The 21,569-nt window shown below is 39.9% G+C and overlaps 1 protein-coding gene and 1 non-coding gene across 2 annotated transcripts in view; one reads left to right on the forward strand and one right to left on the reverse strand.

The window, feature by feature from the left end:
* Window positions 1-21,569, reverse strand: part of Dpp10 (dipeptidyl peptidase like 10) — a 1,511,806-nt gene that overhangs the window by 1,141,289 nt on the left and 348,948 nt on the right. The window lies entirely within an intron of this gene.
* Window positions 4,270-4,373, forward strand: LOC115032572 (U6 spliceosomal RNA). The gene has a single exon (XR_003838217.1). It is a non-coding gene; the product is annotated as a U6 spliceosomal RNA (small nuclear RNA).

Raw genomic sequence — 21,569 nt, forward strand, 5'->3', positions numbered from 1 at the left:
TGGCTCCATCTTAGCTCTCAGGATGATGACCAAGTCTCTTAGCATAACACAAAAAGCCTTTAAATATCTGTCCCTCCTCACCAGCTCAGGAATATTTCTTCCTGACCCCCTGTTTTGAGCATTTCAGCCAGACTGGCCTTCATTATTTCCAAATAAATACAGCCCTTTCATTCCAAGATGCTTTCAAACAACTGCTTTTGTTTCAAGCTTGGAAGTTTCAACTTATTTCCTCAGACCCCCAGGACCCAGCCTCCCCAGCACTCTTTTAGTAGAAAAGTGTTGCCCAGCTAGGGCTCCCCATGGCATAGGTATATCAAATTTAGAATTCTTTCCCAAGAGTACTATGCTGGCCATTTTACACAGTTGTTTCTCCTTTATATTTTGGGAAAAGCTATGCCTCTCATCTTGGCATCCTTGGAGCACATCAAACCACCAGACACATCATAGATGCTCAGGCTAAGAAGTACCTTTTACAGGGTCTTACTGCTCTGCTGTCTAGGGCAGGCATAATCTTTTCTGTCTACATCATTTAATTCAGACAATGGTTAGGTCTCCACTCAGAATACCATGTTATAGATCTATTCGAATCCTGCCTCATAGCATCTAATTGTTCGATTTGTCTGTCTAGCTATTGACAGCCTGCTGGGTGTTGGGAGAGAAACTCGCAGCTATTTTAAGAGGCCCTTATTGAATCAACCTTGAAAGTTTTGTTTATGGTTTTCTGTATTCTGCTTCCTTTTCTGTTCCTTGGGACCCACTCAAAAACATTTAGGGCCATCTTCCAATTTATTTCTCCAATGTATATTTCCAGCTGAGTTTTGTTTTATTACTGAGAAGTTCCTCCTGGAGAATTCTCAGACCAACACTGAGAAGACTTCATACCAAATTATTCCAGTTTCTCGGCTGAGCTGTTTATGCCATTATTCTGTGTAATGTGGTGGAGGAAAGAGAAAAGACAGACTCTTTTCAAGGTTCGCTAATACTGCGTAGCAATTAGAACAAGCAGGATTTGGGCACAAAATCTGAAGAGACAGGCAAGCCAGACTCTTGATCTAATGTTTAAGGTTTCCTCCAGAGCAGTTGTTTAAGGAAAGAAAGATCTCTTTTGTGAAGAGAGATTTATCTTTGCTTCAAGGATGTGAAAAGCTGTGTAATTAAAGCCAGGAAGGTGGTTGATACAGGGAAACAAAAGCAGAGATTTGCAGGAAGCATAGCATCTACTTCATAAATGTTTTCTCCTGGAGCTTGAAAGAGGAGAATCAGCACTTAAATGAGGCTGGACAAAGCTGTAGCCAGCACAGGGTTGTTCCAGTGACTCCGTCTTCAGCAGCACAGTCTGCTGTCTGCATTTCCTCTTTGTTCTGTGTTCCAGTTGGTGATCAAGAGGAGAAAAAATGTATTCTATTAGAAAAAGAAAACAAATGTGTTTCCTTGCATGAATACTTGTTAGAACCTGTACTTTGAATTTGGCATTCCTAGGAATGGACAATCACATGCCCAAGATATTAGTAGCTTGGGGAGAAGCCATCAGATTGACTTTAAGGCTTGGAATGTGGCTTGGTTGGTAGAGTACTCACCAAGCATGCCTTATATCCTGAGTCATAGCCAAACACTGCATAAACTGAGCTTGGTGGTACACTTTTGTGATTTGAGCACGGGCAACTAGAGGGAAGAAGATCAAAAGTTCCATGTCATATTAAGCAATTCTTATACTTTGTATATTAGTAAATAATTACAAATTATTGGCTGATAAGGAGCCAATAAGCTCAAGTGCTCTTAGAGAGTCACCCTTATTTTTCACTGTAGGTCACATTTCCTTTTGCCTCCTGAGTACCATAGGGGTGACAATCAAAAGACAGGAAGACAGGAACCTAGTTTAAGAAATCACAATTTTATGCATAGTCTGTTATGATTTGTAAGCAAAACTATCCTCCATGGACTAGTGGATTTAAACAGTAAGTCCCCCACTGTTCTTGTTGCTTTGGGAGACCACAGGTTCCTTAAGGAGGAAAGGGCAAAGGAAATGAATCATTGGCAGGTCAGTATGAGTTTTCATAACCTGCAAAGACATAAGCCAGCACTGCTGCTTACCACAGTGCCTTTGCTCTCACGATGAACTGAATCTCCTCAAACCTTGAGCCAAAATCAAGCCTCCCTGCCTCTTCCTTTCAGTTGCTTCTTGTCAGCTACTGAGTCATAGCAATGAGAAAGAAACGAACATGTATGCAGTAGCCAAACTCTCCTGTGTGTCCCCACAGACAGAAAGATTGTCTGGCCAATATTACCTAGAAAGGTAAGCCAAGGTTCTTTCCAAGGGGAGAGCAAAACACCAGGCTTTATTACATTCAGATGTCTTCCTGTACAAACATCTTAACCTTGACTACATGTGCTTTTTCTCAGATCAGACTGTATAAGAATACAAGGAACCTGGGGAGGATTATGTTCTGAAAGAAAAAGTATATATCAATTTTCCAAATCCTCTTAGATTACAAAGACATCTTATTTTTCTTTGTATCTGACATTTTGCCCACTTAGAACCCCTTGGAAATCCTTCAGAAATATACCAATGTCATGGCCTAGTAAAAAGGTGTGGGATCAGATAATTTGGCTAAAACCAGCTGATTAACCAGTTGTGTTAGCATAATCAATTGCTCAGACCCTTGAGCTCCTGCTGTTTTCTTTTGCAATGGGGAAAAAAAAAAGACCTGAATTTGACTGAAGAATCAGAAATGCTCCACATGGTCAAAAGACATGCTAGTTTCCATGATATAGTCCTTGCCCCCAAATAAAATCATTTTGTTTGTTTGTGCCCTACTTATATAACTGTTGCTGTGATAGAGTGCCCTGAAAAAACAACTTCAAAAGGTCAGGGATTATTTGGGTTCACAGTTGACACTAACAACCCATCGAGTAGGAAGCTAGTGTAGCACTGAGTCAGATTAAATGTATGGGCAAGAGAGAAGAAAGTGAATACTGTCATAGTATGCTCAGTTTACTTTCCCCTTTTATGTATGGTACAAGTCAAACTCAGATAATCTCACTTCTCTGGTTTTAGCCTCCATTAACATCATCAATACAGTCTCCCATAGACATGCCCACAGGCCAACATGATGTAGACAACCCTTCTTGAGACTCTTTCCACATGACTCTAGACTGAAGTCACAATGATAAATGGCGATCACTGTTTCTAAGTACTTTAATTTCCTCAGAGTCATTTGGAATAAGTTCATTTTCAGGGTCTTCCAAACATTTTCCTCAGATGAACTTATGAAAAAAATCATCACAAGAGGCAATTCTTAAAACATTTCAAACTGAGGCGCACATATCCTCTCGTTGATACTCATTTCATTTGTTAAGATGATGTGAAATTTCTTCATTCTAGGATGAAATTAAAAATGCAACTTTGGGAAAGCATGTGTCATTTTCCAAAGTTAAATGACTATATTCACTTGGGCTTCAGAGCAGCAAATGAAGTTAGACTATCTTACTGTGCATAGCAAAAGAAAACAATGAGAGAGAGAAGCTAGAGAATGTGGGAAAGGGCTCAGGGAAAAGGGTGTAGTGAGAGGGAAAAGGGATAGAAATGAAGGAGAAAAGAGAAAAGAAAGGGTAGAGTAAGAATAAGAAAAGGAGAGGAAGAAAGGGCAGAAAGTGGGGATGAAGGGGAGAAGAAAGGACCAGCAAGCTCTCTTAAGGCTTAGGAAAGTGGAATCCTTACAGGCAAAGTGTTAGTAAAGACATGGCTTAGCTGACAGCTACCCTCACTGTGTTGACTTGCTACCTAATGCTGAGATAAACACATTGACCAAATCCAACTTGGCAAGAAAAGGTGTCATTCACCTATACACCCCATCACAGTCTGTCACTCAATGAAACCAGACAGAAACTCAAGCAGGGCAGGAACAAAGAGATAGAAACTGAAGCAGAAGCTATGGAGGAGTGTTGCTTATTGGCTTGTTCTGTATGGCTTGCTTAGCCTGATTTAAAAAAAATTTTTTTTCCATTTATATGAGTACACTGTAGCTGTCTTCAGACACACCAGAAGAGGGGATCAGATCCCATTACAGATGGTGGTGGGTTGCCATATTGAACTCAGGACCTCTGGAAATAGTGCTCCTAACAACTGAGCCACATCTCCAGTCACCTAGCCAGATTGTATTTTTTAATATACTATCCAGGGCCACATGTCCAGGAGTGACACAGAAACAGAAGCCTGCACCCTCACAAATCAATTGTTAATTGAGAAAATCACCCTGAGACTTGGTTTCAGGCCAATCTGATGCACATATACTAAAATTGGAACAATACAGAGAAGATTAGCATGGCCCCTGTACAAGGATGACACACAAATTCGTGAAGTGTTCCATGTTTTTAAAGAAAAAAAAAATGTTTTTCAAGAAATAGTCTGAATTGACCTGCACAAGTGTGCTAGATGACTCTAGCTTATGTCAAGTTGACAAAAACCTTAGAGTACGTTCTCTTATCTTATACCTACCACAAATTCTGTTGTATGCAATAAAAAGATTTCTCTCACTTTGATGGTTTTCCACATGATCATTCTACATTGATAAAATACTGGGTGTGATATATTCAAGGACTGATCCTATGATCTCAGGTACCTCTGAACACACTCAGAACAATTTGAAGGAGCTATGGCCCACCCTATGCAACACACTGTTTTAAACTACTAAGGGAGTAGTGGATTCATTGCCTTGGGAGGGGTATCTGGTAGACCAAAAATGGCATATTCCTACATATGTAGACTAATTACAATAAGTTTCAGTCAATTCTGATTTATGGAAGTGGCATGGTAAGTCAGATTAGGAATAAGCACACATACAGATGGCCAGAAAATTTGCAAATGTGAAATCTGAAGTATCAATAGCCTTTCTTTCTGTTGGTATTCCCCATGATCTAATTCCAATCACTCTCTCTCTGTTTTCAAATTCTCCCATCTGCTTCAGTTTCCAGAAAGGTTTTGAGTTGCTAGCTACTTCATCCAGGTTCACACTCACCTGGCAGTTCTTTGCAGGTTCTTGTCTGGGGCTTTAGACCTTGAAGCTTGCATTTCAAGCTCTTCCTCTCAATCCCTTCCCTGTGCCCCTGCCCTACTGCTGCCTAAACACTTGTAAATCTTTTGCAATCTGCCTCTTTGGAGCAAAGTACTGACCTTGTCCCCTCAAGATTTTGGCTATGAAGTACATCAGGTAGAGCTCCTTTCAAACTTGGACACAAGTAATTTGATATCAAATCTTGATACAGGTCAGATTCTCAGAAAGAGGTAGTCAGATGGAAAGATAAAATCTACAAAGTTTTTTAGATTTTTTGGGGGAAGACTTACAACCTTTTCTCTGAGACTATTTAGTGCTCAAACAAAAACATACTGAGTTCTCATGTCAGAAAGATAAGAATGCTTTACAGCCTGGTTGCTGCTGTGGCCACCCTGCTTAGATGATTGATTATATCCAATAACACCACTGGAGACATCTAACCACACACTTGGTCCAATGTTTAAAGAGATTAGAATTAGCTGAACCACAATAAAATAGTTCATATCTATATATTTTGATGCATACTATGCAAGTTATCAATATCAGGAATTTTTCCTTTCTGTTAAGTATGATATTATGTGCCATTGCTAGAATTGAGGTTTGATTATATAGAATCCTTGGAAATTAATTGACTTGATCACTTCAAAATTAACTCAGTTTGTCTTCATACTCCATATGTTTGGGAAGGTACATTGGACATACATTAATGCATTTCTTTTACTGTCAGTAGATACTTTAAAGATTATTTAGTTTTTGTTTATAGCCAAAAATTTAATAAGACCGCAAGATGATCTGAACATCTATTTTTTCCCTTAAGTAGACAACAGAAATAAACGGCAGAAGAGGTGCTTTAAATGTGGGCTTTGCATTATTTGTTTTTTGAATTTTGTTTTTCGGTTTTATGATGAGTCTATGAATGCCAATCCTTCATGTGATTTTCTAACAAGCTAAGTGCAGACAGTGTACAGTTCACTGTGGTTTCTGCAGCTTCCCTATGCTATTAATCAAATTTTGCTGTAAAATAATTCATTTTTCATGCACAGAGACATCTCTAATTTAGCCTTGTTTAAGAGGGTTAGGCGGAGAATTTAAGCCCATACATTTATTTGAAATACAATTAGAATAATGGAAACATCTATATCTTCGTAGCATTAAATGCTGTAGAATGGACAATTAAAAGCTATCCCAGATTAATACTATTAAAATGTCATGAGCAATATAGGCCTGGCCATCTGATTTATCATTCATCATGTCTATATAACGTACTCAGAAGCTGTATAATGAGGAGGGATACTAAATTAACACGGCTATGAATTCTTAAGTAGAGAAGAAGAAGGAAAGCTTCCTCAGAGTAGACTGCTTTTGAGATAAAGATTCCAATTATCTAAACTATGATTAGTTGACTGAAAGCCTATGGAACCGCTCCTTACGTGCAATGCTGATATCACCTGAAATTCTGATGCCTTTGGAATAGGGTAGAAAAGTGAAACTCTTAGGATGTCACTGTTCAGTAGATCATATATAATGGTGAACTATGCAAATGACTACGTTGCCAAACCAGCCATTGTGGGAACTCATTTTTTCAGACACAAGGTATGACAATCTTTAAACATGAAGTTGAAAAAAATCTGTTAAAGTGAAATAAAATGAATAAATCCTAATAATGACTTAAAAATGCTTTTGTGAGGGCATGAGAGATGATTGCATTGGTAAAGTGTTTGCTTTGAAGGCCATAAGGACCTGGGTTTGAACAAAAACCAGGCTAGAGGGGCATTCTTGTAATCCTGATTCTGGGAAGTAAGAGATAGGCAGAATCCTGGGACACCCTGTCCAGTCAACTGAACTGAAAGAGTTTGCCCAGGTTCAGTGACAGATTCTGTCTCAAAAAAAAAATGGAGAGCAACTACACAGAGAGAGAGAGAGAGAGAGAGAGAGAGAGAGAGAGAGAGAGAGAGAGAGAGAGAGAGAGAGAGAGAGAGAAAGAGAGAGAGAGAGTGCATTGGAGGGGAGCCACAGAATTTCCTTTGTGTGCACCTAAGATGAAAATCTGTGGCTGTTAGTTACTGACCAGCCATATTCTCATCATAGTAACTTCATGTTTGTCCATATCATTGTTTCTCAAAATCAGAAATTGTTTGTAATGAGGATCTGAGGCACTGTGAGAACTTGGATTTGCCCAAAAATTATTAAGATGCTGTTGTATAAACAAGGACACATTGAGAGATACTGAATGCACTTTTGCACGTGTGTGCATAGTTTGGAGTGTGAACTGGTGTACACATTGAAAGGACTGGTACCCACACAGCCCAAAACACACAAGACCAACTTCTCAGCACAAAGGAGAATTGTCTTCCCCTGAGGGACAAGGGACAGGGAGTAATAAATAAAGACAGGAGATGGGGGACAAAGGAGAAGGAAAGGGAATAAGGGGAAAGGGGAAGGAGAAGAGATATTGGTTCCCCAGGGACAAAGGCCTGCCTCTGGATAGAGAGGGGACAGACATGATCCGTAGGTAAATGGCAATTTATAAAGGTAAATGATGAAAGAAACTTTGTGTTAGGATGAGTTGGTTTGTTTTGATTGGGTCTGTTAAATTATGGCAGCCAAAAGGAGTATTTTGATTGCTCTACTGATGCAATACTTTGATAACTGGAACTTGGTAGTCAGCGTCAAGGGGAGGGAGTAACCAAATAAGTGAATAGATGTCAGTGGCCAGCTTTAGGGCTGTAATCTAATGGCTTTTCACAAGGGATAGGGAGTAGGAAAAGGTCAAGGCCTTTCAGGGCCATGTTTTTCATGATTGGGCCAGTTAGAGTGCCTTCTTCACATATGAGCATGTATGTACATGTATGTGAGTGCCACAAACCAACCCAGTAGGCCAGCAAGCCAGAAAAAACCCTGCTTTTTCTACCTCCTAAGATTCCATGTGTGTCCCACATGCTCAGATTTTGATATGGATGTTAAATATCAAACTTGGATGTTCACCCTCATATGCTAAGCATTTTCCTGGTTGAGTTATTTCCGTAGCCCCATAGTTTGAACCACAAAACAGAATATATCTATCTGAAGCATTCAAAATCCAGAACGTTCAATGGATAAGTAAGTATTAGATTCTCAGTTATGCAAGTTTCTGTCATGTGTTTCTTTCTGGTTTTGCTTACTTTATTTGAGATTCTTGGGATGTGAACACTCCAGCTCTCAAATGCACCCCTCCCCCACTATACAAGCAAATATCTTCATTTTCCTTCACCCATCTCTCTCTTTCTTCCCTTGATGCCCCACGTATTTAGTGTTTTATATGCTTTAGGCACCAAGCCAAGTACTTCATGTCAATGCAAATGAGCTCTTGAAGAACTTAACCTCATGTATAAAATAAATACCTGAAGATCAGTGCAGGAGGGACAGCAGCAAAGCTTTCCTCAAAGTCTGGTAAGGAATAAGCAATTCCTTCTGGTATCATGAACCCATCACTCACTTAGAGATATTCAAACCGGACTAGGAAGATGGCTCAGTTGGTAAGGCACTTGCTTCACATGTATAAGGATCTCACCATGCCTGTAACTTTAAGAAGGGGCAAGGGTGAAAGAAGCAGACAGATAGCCACAAACCTCTCTGGCCAGTCAGCACAGCTCATTCAATCAGCTTCAGGTTTAGTGAGTGAGACACTTTCGGAAACTGTAGTACAGAGTGTAGAGATTTCTAATGTCTAGCATTGGATTGCAAACTCACTACTCATATGTGCATCCAGTCCTACAGACACATGCGTATACACCTATACTGAGAAGAGCATATACCGAGTACACACACACACACACACACACACACACACATGAAGAAATATCTAAACTGTTTCTTAAGTAAAATCACATTCAGGAAGAGAAGACACTGTGATCTTGTCATATCACATTGATGGTAAAACACCCGTGAGAGAGAAGGATTGGCTCACTTTCCCTCAAGTTCACTCACAAAACCAAAATCCATTTGCTGTCCACATCCCACCCTGATTCTTACTGACTCTTCAAAGTGACACATCAGCCTTTGTGGACTTTAAAACTCACTGGGTCACTCTATCTAGCACATTTGTATTCTTTGATTTACAAAATAACTTATCAAATTTCATAACATGACAAAAATTTAACCACTAACTTAAAAAGCTGCCACTGTCTTTGCTAGAGTACTTTGCAAGCAAACCCACATGGCCATCATTTTAGAGAGCTGCATTTTCTCTCATCATCTTGTTTCCTAGCTCCTTGCAGGTCTGGCATTTAGCCACTGGTTACTCAGCCTCTGCTTCATTGTTGTTAATTGCTTCATAATCATTTGTGAAGAAAATCAATGAGAGAAATGTCATTTTCATTCATGGGAACAGATACCTTGGCCTCAAATAGACCTTCCTGACCCAAGCTGTGCATTAGAACCATCACGGGAGATTTTTAAAACAAACCTGGTGCCAGGCATCACCTTCAGAAATTTACATTTTATTGATTTTAGGGAGATCCATGGCTTGACCACTGTATTTAATGTCCCCAGGTGATCGTAATGTGGATAGCCAAGGTTGAGAACCATTGACCAAAGGAAGTGCAAACAACTGTGCTCTGTTAGAGCCAGGTTCACTTGCTGTCCTGGCTTGCAGGTTGGCCCTAGCTTTCAGATCAGCTGAGTCACTGACCCTGAAAGGCTGAGAATTAGCTCCTGTGGTGTTTGGCACAGCCACCTGAAGGAGCAGTAGACATGAAAGTCTGACATTTGAACAACTATTAAGTCTTCTGTGTTGGCTAAAGACTGATTGATACAAAGCAGATGACTGCTCCAGCCATGGCCCCTTGTCTGACTCACTGACTCTCAGAACCCAGTACTGAGCCCCTGCCCTTCATCTGTTCACCATCTGTGAACAACTCTTCCCTGTTATCTCCGAAAATCTCCACTTTGTCTTTCTTCTGAGCCATGCAAAGGCATGGGACTTGGATGGGGTCACAGTTGTACAGCAATTCCCCATTTTTCAATTCCAACTATATGTGATTTTTATGTGTCTGTGTCGTGTATGTGTATGTGTGCAGTACTAGTCCAGAGCTGGAACTAGTCATATGTAGAGCCAAATTTGTTTTTTTTTTTTTGTTTTTTTTGTAAAAGTAGTCAGACCTGAACTCAGGCCCTCACCTTATGAAGAGAGAGGTCCTACTCCTGAGTTATTTCTATATCCTCCCTTCACATATAAGATTTAATCTTAAATTGATTGTCCATACCAGTTATTTATTAGGTATTTTTACATATCACCCCTTTTAGGTCTCCATATTTATGTCTTTTCATCATTTTGAAAAATCACTTACATCTTATATACTATTTTCATCTTAGTTTGCCTAAGATTTCAAATTTTTCAGGAGAAGACATGAAGTATTTCACTCTACTAAGTTGCATAAAGTTGCAAGGCTATAGGATGAAGTAGCATGGCAGGGAGAAAGGATTGCTAAGCAGAGTGCTCCTGGACATAATGAGTCAATGCCCACACAACCATTGAAGGTTTGACTTCTTGGCACTGGACAGAAGTAAATTTGAGGGGCAAAATTAGCAGCTTAAGTGAGAGATAATTCATATCCAATTTGTATTTACACTTATTTGCACTTCTTACATTATTTACACTAGAGGTGATAGCTGGACCGGCCTTTGCAGTGAGTTGGGTAGGCAAGCTTGAGCCTTGGGTCTCAGTGTTGAGAGATAGTACAGCTACAGATCAAAGCGGGGCATTTGTCCTTGCATACTAAGCTGTTGGCCCACAAAGAGAATGAAGGAAGAAGTGCATGAGGCATCAGCTGGCAGGAGCATAGGTTCCATGATAGCTTTCCTGACCTTTATCTTCAATTGGAGAGGCACCCACAAGAAAATGCTTGTAAGGTTAAGAACTGCCTGGAAACCAATGTACACATGAACCAATTCTAGGGGTGACTGCTGAAGAATGAATGCTACTGTTGGGCTGGTGAGATGGCTCAGTAATTAAAAGTAAATTTCTGTTTTGCAGATGACAAGAGCACCGACTTCCAGGACTTAGACAGACACTCAACCACATATAACTCCAGCTCCAGGGGATCTGATACCTTTTCTGACCTCTCTGGCCATTAGCACATATATGTATACATATATGCAGACATATATATGAATAACAATAAAGTAAATTTCAAAAATAATGCTTTCTTAAAGCTACTATTAATTTTCATATATGTCATATTTTCCAAATTTGTTTTATCCGTGTACGTGCTGCCTTGGTACTGGGTACTTACTGCTGAATTGAGCTGGATTAATATCCATTGTTTTCTGGCCATAGAACCCAGAAATGTCAATCATATAAGTGTTTGGTAGCTCTGACATTGGCTGCCATTTTAGAAACAACCAGAGTTATTCTCCCCATCTGGTAAAATCTCAGTCATGTCATTGGGCATGTGTTTAAATTTCCAACTTTACACCCCACACCAAACTGAATTATTCACTTCCCCTTTGTATTTCAACAAAATCCTTAGTACAGTCGTTAAAGTTTTTTTTTTAAATTTGTGTTCTGACAAGTCCATATACCTGTACAATGTATTATTAATATGTTATTCATTACTCTCTTTTATACCCTTCACTCCTATAGACCATTTTTAATTCCCAGTTAGTTGGCTTCCCAGTTCCCTGATATGAAGCTAAATGCATATGTAGCAAATATGCTTCCTACATATTTATATTTATACCCTTAGACACACCCTGCTACCTGCCTTGGCTATAGAAGCTTTATTTATTTATTTGATAATTTGTTTATATATTTTGCAGTGGGCAATGAATAATATGAAGACTCACAACTGGTTGAAAGACCAAGAAGAAATAACTCTTACTGCTCAGTTCTCAATGGGAAATCAATATCAGTGTCCCCACCCAAATCCAAGACAAGGGGACATCCTGGAAAGAGTGCAAAAACAGAACCAGCAGATGGAGAGGAATCCTATGAAATGTCATTGCTATCTGCACAGGACCTAAACAGGAAAAAAAAAAAAAAGAATACATCAAAGATACTAAAGTGCTGGTTTAGAGACAGCAATGCAAAAGTCAAATCCTAGGGCAGGGAGAAGCCAGCAAGCTTTTAACAAGCTTTGCAGCCTAAGCAACACATGCCTGGGGAGTGGAGCTGCAGTGAGGACAGATACTGAACCGTGGAGAGAGAGGGGTTGTTCTATGGAAATCTCTAGGAACCAGAATCACCTGCTTCTACCCACTCTGCTCTCATTAATCTCACACCAGGTTACCAGTTAACTCTGTTCCATTCTGGCACTGGTTGGATCCAGACATACACCTGGGGCGCATTGTATCTCATTCTATCATGCGTGGTTTTCATTGACAACTGCGATCTACATGAAATCCTGTAAACCCAACTCCTTTTGAAATGCTTCTCACAGCAGGGCAGGCCTCCCTAGATGGCCATAGAGGGTCATTTCTCAGTCCAAACATGTAGGATACTAGGATCAATAAGGGCCAGTGCAATGCTGAGCATTTAAACATGTGGCAGGGTGTGAATAAGTAACTGGGGAATTTGCTAAAAGGCCAGGCGGCAATGGCTAGCTCTGTAACCAGCCAGGTATCTTTGTATATATTTGGCGTTTCACAGAACCTTCGGGCTTAGTTTGATTAGTTGCAAAAATTGTGGTGGGCCGGTGGGGAGAATCCTGGTAATTGGTTTAGGTCATAGATAATCAGAAATGTCTCTCCCAGTGGGATAAAATCTATTAAAATTCCTTACTTAAATATCTCTGTCATTCTGCATTCTGCTCATATGCAGAGTAGCGTGTCCCATTCTTGGTCTCTGAGGAAGATAGCAGACATATTTCATTGTTCTGCATTTAGAGCTAATTAACATTTTCAAAAGGGGTGACTTACATATGGTTCTATATACCCCTAAAGCAGTTTTTCCAGATCCTAGTTTTAGCCCATTCAAGAATTCACATCTTGGGCTTAAAGAGATGTTGCAATACATAAGAGAGCATGCTATGCAAGCATGAAGACCTGAATTCAAATATCTAACATCCACATAGAAAGTCAGGCATGGCAGCATCTACCTGTAATTCTAACATTGTGGAACTTGTGAGCTTGTTGACAAGTCAACCTAGCAGAAATGCCAAGCTTCTAGTTCATCTGTCTTAGGAGAATAAGGTGGAGGGTGATAGAAGATACCAAAATATTCTTTTCAGCTCTTCACATACACACAAATGGACATGCCAGGCCACATTCCTACAAGCAACACATGAATGCACACCTTAAAATCGCAAAATTTTTAGTGTCTTCTACACTTGGAATTATACACAAACAGTTTCTAGTCTAATGCCTAAAACCCTAAGGGGAGGAAATGACTTTATGAGCAGTGATAGCTGATCCTTTGCCCTCCATTGAGAATACAGTTGTGCCCATTAACAACAACAACAAAAAAGTCTCACAGTTCCCAATACATGCCTAGAATGTGACTAAACTCTAGGTATACAGTTCCTTTCCTGTGGAGGCATATCTGTGGTAAGGTTAAATCTACAAATCTGACACCAAAAGGAGATTTACAAGATGTATTAAACTAGAATAATTATAATAAAGGATTGTAAAAAAAAGTCATGAAAGTGCCCTCCCTCTTTAACCTTTCATCTTTTTTATTTAAAGCCAGAATGCAGAGAGAACAATGTTCTATGGGATCCTGTTAATGTGGATAATTAACATGTGTTAATCAAGACTGAACGAGCTGTAGAGTTTCTCCTCTGTATCTATGAACAACATCCACCTTATTCCTATGATTTGGGGCCATGATCAAATGAAACAAAGATTCTTTGACACTAAAAACATTCATAAAGATGAATTAGTTGCTAATTGCCAACACTCAAGCAGTGTGTCCACAACATGCAAATTGCAGGACACAGAGCATCCAGGGTAGAACAGACAGAACAGTTATGAGGTTTTAACATGCTGCTCAGAGACATGTATAACTGGAAACTTACACAATGCTTATTTTAGGATCCCCTCCCCAAATAATCCTTGAAGTCTCCTTTGATCTCTAGTTAACTGAAGCCATAGAAAGTGAAACTGTGGATAAAAAGTCAGCCATACAGGGATCAATTTGACAGTGTATATGGGTTTGCACCCATCTTTAGTACCCTGAGGGCTGGAGGGGAATGGATGTAACCAGCTAAGGTGCCGGCAATACTGATTGCCCTCTTCTCCCCTACAGACTTGGTAATCTGGTTTGAGGTTAATAACTTCTAAAACCCTGTTACCAGTGTCTGGGTCAATGTTCTGTCTCCTTCTAGTCCTCTGTGCTGGTTCTCCTCGTCTGTCTTTCTTCAGTTCCCTACCTTTCATAGGGACCCATGTGTTCTTTGTGACAGCTTCTGATGTAGATGCCAATGCCCAGAACTCAAGTCCTAATGCTTACAGGCAGTTTTCGAACCTCAAGGTATTTTTCATTTTATTAAAAATAGATTATTTTCTCTCATATTTTTCTTCTTTACTCATCCTAGTTCTTCCCCACCTCCTCTAGCACCTGAACCCACTCACTTTCTGTCTTTTAATATTAAAAAAAAACAGGTTTCTGGGAGATTATCATAAAATGTAATAAAATAAAATATATGATTAAACAAAAGTTATTACATTGAATTGGGAGAAGACATACCACCAGAAAGAAAAGAGTCCCAGATAAGGAGCAAGAATCAGAGAGCCACTTGGTCACATACTCTGGAATCTCATAGAAACACTCAACCAGAAGCCATAATTTATACACACAGCCTCTTGTGCTTGCTGTTTCAGTCCCTATGAGTTCATAAAAGCTTACATCATGCAGATTTAGAGAACCTTGTTTTCTTGATGTCTCTAGCTCTCATACTCATTTTGTCTCCTTTATTGCAGGGTTTCCTGGGCTCTAAGGCAAGGGATTTGATGAAGACACACCACTTGGGGTGAGCCCTCCAAGGTCTCTCACTCTTTGTGTAATGTCTAGCTGTGGATTTCTGATGAATTTTTTCATCTACTGCAGGAGGAAGCTTCTCTGATGATGGCTGAACAAGTCAATGATCTAGGATTATAGCAGCATATTATTAGTAGTCACTTTATCATTATCTTTTTGCTATTGTTGCTTTGTTTTTGTTTGTTTGTTTCTTGGTCATCTGGTCAGCATCATCAGGTATAGGTTCAGTCTCTTGTAGTGAGCCTTAAAGTCTAACCAGAGATTGGTTCATTACTCCCACACACTTTGCACATCTTGCAGGCAGAACATAATTGTAGATCAAAGTATTTGTGGCTGGCTTGGTGTTTTATGTTTCTCTTTTGGTAGTGGCTTGCAGGCATTTTTTAAAATGTACTGAGCCATTTCTCTGTCTCCAAAGAAGCTAATTCTTGAATGATATAAAGTTGGAATCTAGAAGTTGACTTTCTTAATAAGCATCCTTATCTTTCAAATTTATTTCAAACACTTTAGACTAAAATTAGAAAAGCATCGTGAACTGGATACAAAACACAAAAAATCATGCAGGAACAAAACTGAAAAACTGCAAATAATCTTAGCACATAAGAATAATTCCAGAGAATATTTCATGTCTCTTCCTATACATACAAATACACATATATTTTTTTTCTCCCCAAATGCATTTTGCCGAGAATATTCTTTTGCAGCCAAAATGTTTACCTTAGGGCACTGGCCTGTAAAATACAGCAAATTATGATTGTTTCGTGACTTTCTCTGTGTTTTTATACATGTATGTTTGTGCGTGGGCATGCATGTGTATACACACACACAAGAAGGCAAGTGGCCAGCACTGCATGTTCTCCGCTGTCACTCTTCACACTGTTATTGGATTTTAAACATGTATTTTTGTATGTGTATGTGTGATAATATGTGAGTTTATTCATACCATATGAATGCATGCAGTGCTCAGGACAACCAAAAGTGGAACTAGATTTATAGGAAGTTGTGGGAACTGGGAACTGAACCTCAGTTCACTGTAAAAGCAGAAACTGCTCTTAAACTGCTGAACCATCTCTTGAGAACCTCCACCTTACTTTTTGAGACAGTGTCTTTCCCTTAACCTCAAGCTCACTGGTTTAGAGAAAATGGCTATCTAGTAATATCACTCCACTCCTGACTGTCCCACAATCCTTTTGTGTCCTCCTCTCCCACACTGGGATTACAGATCTTCACTGTCTTACTCTGTCCTTGTTTAGAACCCAGCTCCAAGGATTCAAAGTTATGTCCGAATGCCTATAGAGTAGTCACTTGTCTTGACAAAGCCTCATCCTGCCTTAGGTGATAATTCCTTACAACCATATTGGGAGTGAATAGAGCATACCTGAAGGCCCGTACTGTAGCATTAATTTATTATTGTCTGTTGGGGTAAGGGTTTGGTTTTCTTTTTAAAAAAATAAGCAGAGACCAATGCCCATGCTTTTATGTCATTTTAAGTCTAGTGCCTTTCCATTAATGTTTATAAGCAAGACAAGAGGTCTACAGTACTAGGCTGGTGGTCATAGAGTGTAGAAGGTGCTGGAAATAATACAAATAAATCTGCCAGTCAGGTTTTAAAGAAGCATGATGTTTCTTAAAGGTGTGTGTGTGTGTGTGTGTGTGTGTGAGAGAGAGAGAGAGAGAGAGAGAGAGAGAGAGAGAGACAGAGGCAGAGACAGAGACATACAGAGACAGAGATACAGACAGAGACATAGACAGAGATGGGAGAGATCTGTAATGTATGTGATCTGTGATGTGTTTGGTGTGCAAATGCGTGCATGAGACATGTATATGTGTGGGATGTGTGTGTGTGTGTGTGTGTGTGTGTGTGTGTGAGTGTATGTGAGGTGAATATGTGTACAATGGTGATACGCTGTATTTTATGTGTATATCATATGTGGTATGTATATGATGTATGCATAATATTTATGTCACTATGTGTGCCTGCATATTTTGGTATATATTATGTGTATGATGTGTGCATGTAGTATTTATATGGTATGTATGCTATGTGTTTGTGCAGGTGTGAGGTGTTTGTATGGTGCCTACATGTATGATGTCTGTAGATATATGCGCTGTTAATGTGATATGTGAGTGTGATATATATATATGTGTGTATGTGATATACACGTGATCTCTCTGTGTGTGGTGTGAGATTGTGTAGTGTATACATGTTATCATTGTGTTTTTTATGTATGTGTGTACATGGTCTGTTTATGTATAAAACATAGGAGAGACATGCAGGCCAGCGCCCATGTAATAATCAGAGGGCAACTCTATGAGCCAGTTCTCTCCTTTCACCTTCATTCAGGTCTCAGGGATCAGACTAGGTCACTTTTACCCATTGAGTTATCTTGACACTCCCAAGACTGTAATGTTCAAAATGGAGTTCAACGGGTTTATTTCTCTGAGGAACCAGTAACTATGATACAGTCCACAGAAGTTGCTCTTCCTATATAGCAATATTTCTCATACTATCTTGGCCAGCGACCAGATTTTTGCTTGTTTTATTTTGACGTCCTTCCAATTTTTCATGGATATATACTTTTGTAAAATAGTATAAAATGAATGCATAGAAAAAATAAAATAAAAATGATATACAGTATACAAGCCAGTGTTTTTTATTACTAGATTCAAGAGTCATAAAATTTCTTTGACAAATTGCTATAAATATTTTAAGAGTGTACTCTCAATCTCTCCACTCAATTTTTCATGATGGGCCAGTAACTAACACTTTACAGCTTAGCGCTGGTGGACTATAATCTGAACAGTGCTGCTTTAGGACGTATTTTCAAATAAATGGAGCGGCTATAGAAGATGGTAGTGTTTGGGTGGAAACAAAGCTCCTAGCAAAGCTATTATATGAGTGAAAAGTCAGGGGACCAGGAAGATGGCTCAGTAGAGGAGGAACTTGCTGGAGAAGTAGTAAGAACAACCTTGGCTGTCATCACTCAAGTCAACCTGGTTGAGAATGGGAACCCTCCTGTAATCCCAATGTTGAGTATGCAGAGCCAGAGAATCTGGTTCAAGCTAGCCATCTACATTAGGTGAGTCAACAAGCTCGGGGATCAGTGGGAACTCCAGTGACATTACGTAAAAAGAGAGTAACCCATCATTAATGACACCTGATGTCAATCTCAGGCCTCCGCACACATACTCATGAACACCTACAAATGGTTGCTCACACACATGTGACTATCACATACACACAAAATGTCAAATGTGTATTTTTGGAAATTGGCTGAAATAACCAACTAAGTCCATGGTAAACAATAATTTAGAGACACAAGAATATGGGAAGGAGCCAGGTGGTGGTGGTGCACGCTTTTAATCCCAGCACTTGGGAGGCAGAGGCAGACGAATTTCTGAGTTCGAGGCCAGCCTGGTCTACAGAGTGAGTTCCAGGACAGCCAGGGCTACACAGAGAAATCCTATCTCGAAAAACCAAACCAAACCAAACCAAACCAAACCAAACCAAACCAAACCAAAACAAAACAAAACAAAACAAAACAAAACAAAACAAAAGATGGGAAGGACATAACATAGTATTGGAGAGACCCAAAAAAAAAGTAGTACAAACTGCATAAGAACTACATAAATAGCCAGGGATGTAGCTCAATTGGTTCAGTGCCAAACATGCACAAAGCCCTGAATGCCAGGCTCTCCATCACAGAAAATTGGGTGCAGTGTTTCATGCCCGTATCCCTCCCCAGCAATGGGGAGGTGGAGAAGAAGGATAAGGAAATACAAAAAAAAAAAAAAATCAAGGCAGTCCTGGGATATCTGAGTCAAGGAGGGGGAGTAGAGAAGGAAGTGGACACTCATGAAGCCATTACAATTCTTGAAAAGTTATAATTTTTGGTTTAAAGGGGGTCTTCTCTTTACAATCATTTATTAAAATGTACTCATCCAAGTAAAAATTGTCCACCCAGGAAGACAGTCAGAGTCTAGCAGGGCACACAGCACGCAAATTCTAAAACCTGGGCATTGGAATCTGGAGCCTCAAGGAGACTTTTGTTGCTCGTAGATTTAGTCTAAAATTAAGTTTTATTTGTTTTAGCTTTTGCAGTGGGTAAATCGTTAATTAAGAAACTCATCCTGCTCGAAGTGACAATCATATATAACTCAGAGAGCTTAGCTATGCATGGACCATCTACATTAACCTCCTACCATCCTGGGCTCAAGAAAGCTCACACCTGAGGGACTAGAAAGAGTGTAGGAGCTGGCATATAGAAAGGAGATCTGTGAAATAAAGACTTCTGGCCATGGCCTGGCTGTTCCAAGTGTCAACTCACAGCAGGCGTGGCTGCCTGCACAAAATAAAGCCAATAACATTTCAACTCAGATGTGCAGGCACCTCTGAGGCAGCACCCCTATAGAGAGAGCTGCTAAGAAGGAAACATCACTCTCCTCTGTCTGCTAGTAGGTTTCCCATGCACCAGTGCTTGGCCACACAGCTGCATGTATATGTGCAGCATTCTTTGAACTCAGGAGTATTAACGCCAAAAATAAACAAATAAAAGGACATGAAGCTCGAGGGTGGATGACTAGGACTACTTGAGTGGTTTGATAGGAAGCTAGGGGTGGATCGATACGTTTAATGTGCATTTTATCAATGTCTGGAACTTTTAGAGTATAAAACATACCAGTTTGTTTAAGAACATAAAATAGATACATAAAATATTCTCATAAGTTTTATATATTTCCACAAACTCCAGAACTTTGAGACACCACTCTTCTGGGTGTTGACCCTTTCAAAGGCTTTGACAGGTGTATCTCTCTCAACACAGCTGGACTGAGGGGAGAGAAGGGAGATCTATACTGGAGGTGACTTTGCCATATTCATGTTAGAAAGTACAGTATTTCTGTCCAAAATCTCTTCAGCAGCCCTTTAAAAAAAAAGAAAAAAAAGACTTTCATACTTATCGCCTTTACAGAGGGTAAAAGACTGATAAAAAAATGAAGACAGACTGAAGTCTTATTCTTACTGGTGAAGGACACAATTTGTTATTCTTAAGGGAGAGTTGTCAGGTGGCTGGCACCCTAAAGGACTAATGCTGTGTGATTAACATCTAAATGCCAAGAAGCAGGGGTGGGAAAGGGAGATCCTCCCACCAGCACCATTTCTCACCTACTTATCCATTGTCCCTTAATGAAAGCAGGAGAGAATACTCTGTCACTCCTTCCCTTAACCTTTATGACGGAAAAGCAGGCCACTCAGAACTGATTAAATGACAGAGTTCGTTCTCACTAGAATAGATGCACAACCGAGTGTGTACCAAGGAAACTCACAGTGCCGCCTGAATCTCACTGCAAGTTTTGGTTCTTAACATTTTTAAAACATTTATTTTAATTCTGTGTGTGCATATGTGTACATTTGTTTGTATTTGTGTGCATATGTACATGTGTGTGTGTGTGTCTGGTTGCACTCATGCATACTCATGTCTATGAAGACCAGAAGAGTGCATCAGATCCTCCTCAGCTAGGGAAACAGGTATTTGTAACCTACTCTTCTTTCTTCCCTTCTTCTTCTTCTTCTTCTTCTTCTTCTTCTTCTTCTTCTTCTTCTTCTTCTTCTTCTTCTTCTTCTTCTTCTTCTTCTTCTTCTTCTTCTTCTTCTTCTTCTTCTCCTTCTCCTTTTTCTCCTTTCTCCTTCTTCTCCTTCTCCTTCTCTTCCGTCTTCTTCATTTTAATTATTCACTTTACATCCTGCTCACTGCCCTCTTCCCATTCACTCCCTGCTACAATACTTCCCTTATCTTTTTCCCCTTCTTCTCTGAGCATTGGGATACCCCTGAGTATCATCCCACTCTGGGACATCAAATGTCCTCTTCCACAGAGACCAAACAATTCAGCCCAGCTAGAAGAACATATCCCACAGACAGGCAATAGCTTTGTGGATAGTCTCCCCTCCAGTTGCTCAGGACCCACATGAAGACCAAGCTGCATATCTATTACATATGTGCAGGGAGGCCTAGGTCCAGCCTGTGTATGCCATTTATTTGGTGTTTCAGACTCTGAGAGTCCCAGTGGTCTTGTGTATGCCCTTTGGCTGATGTTTCAGTCTCTGAGAGTCCCAATGATCCAGGTTAGTCTCAATGTTGATCTTCCTGTGGAGTTTCTATCCACTTTAAGGCCTACAATCCTTCCTCCTATTCTTCCATAAGAGAGTTTCCAACCTCCACTCACTGTTTGATTGTGGATGTCTGCATCTGTCTGAATCAGCTGATGATGGGTGAAGTTTCTCAGAAAACAACCATGCTAGACTCCTATGTGCAAGCATAAAAGAGTATTATTAGTAGTGTCAGGGATTGGTACTTGCCCATAGAATAGGGCCCAAGTTGGATCTAATATTGCTTGGCCATTTTCTAAGTCTCTGTTCCATCCCACATCCCTGTATTACTTGTAGACAGGATAAATTTGGGGGTGAAAAGTCTGTGGGTGGGTTGGTGTCTCTGTAGCTTCACTGGCATTCCTGCCTGGCTAGAGGAAGTACCCTCTTCAAGTTTCATATCCTCAATGCTGTGAGT

This window comes from Mus caroli, unplaced genomic scaffold, assembly GCF_978045245.1.
Source record: "Mus caroli unplaced genomic scaffold, Mus_caroli_1 scaffold_1, whole genome shotgun sequence".
Taxonomy (NCBI): Eukaryota; Metazoa; Chordata; class Mammalia; order Rodentia; family Muridae; genus Mus; species Mus caroli.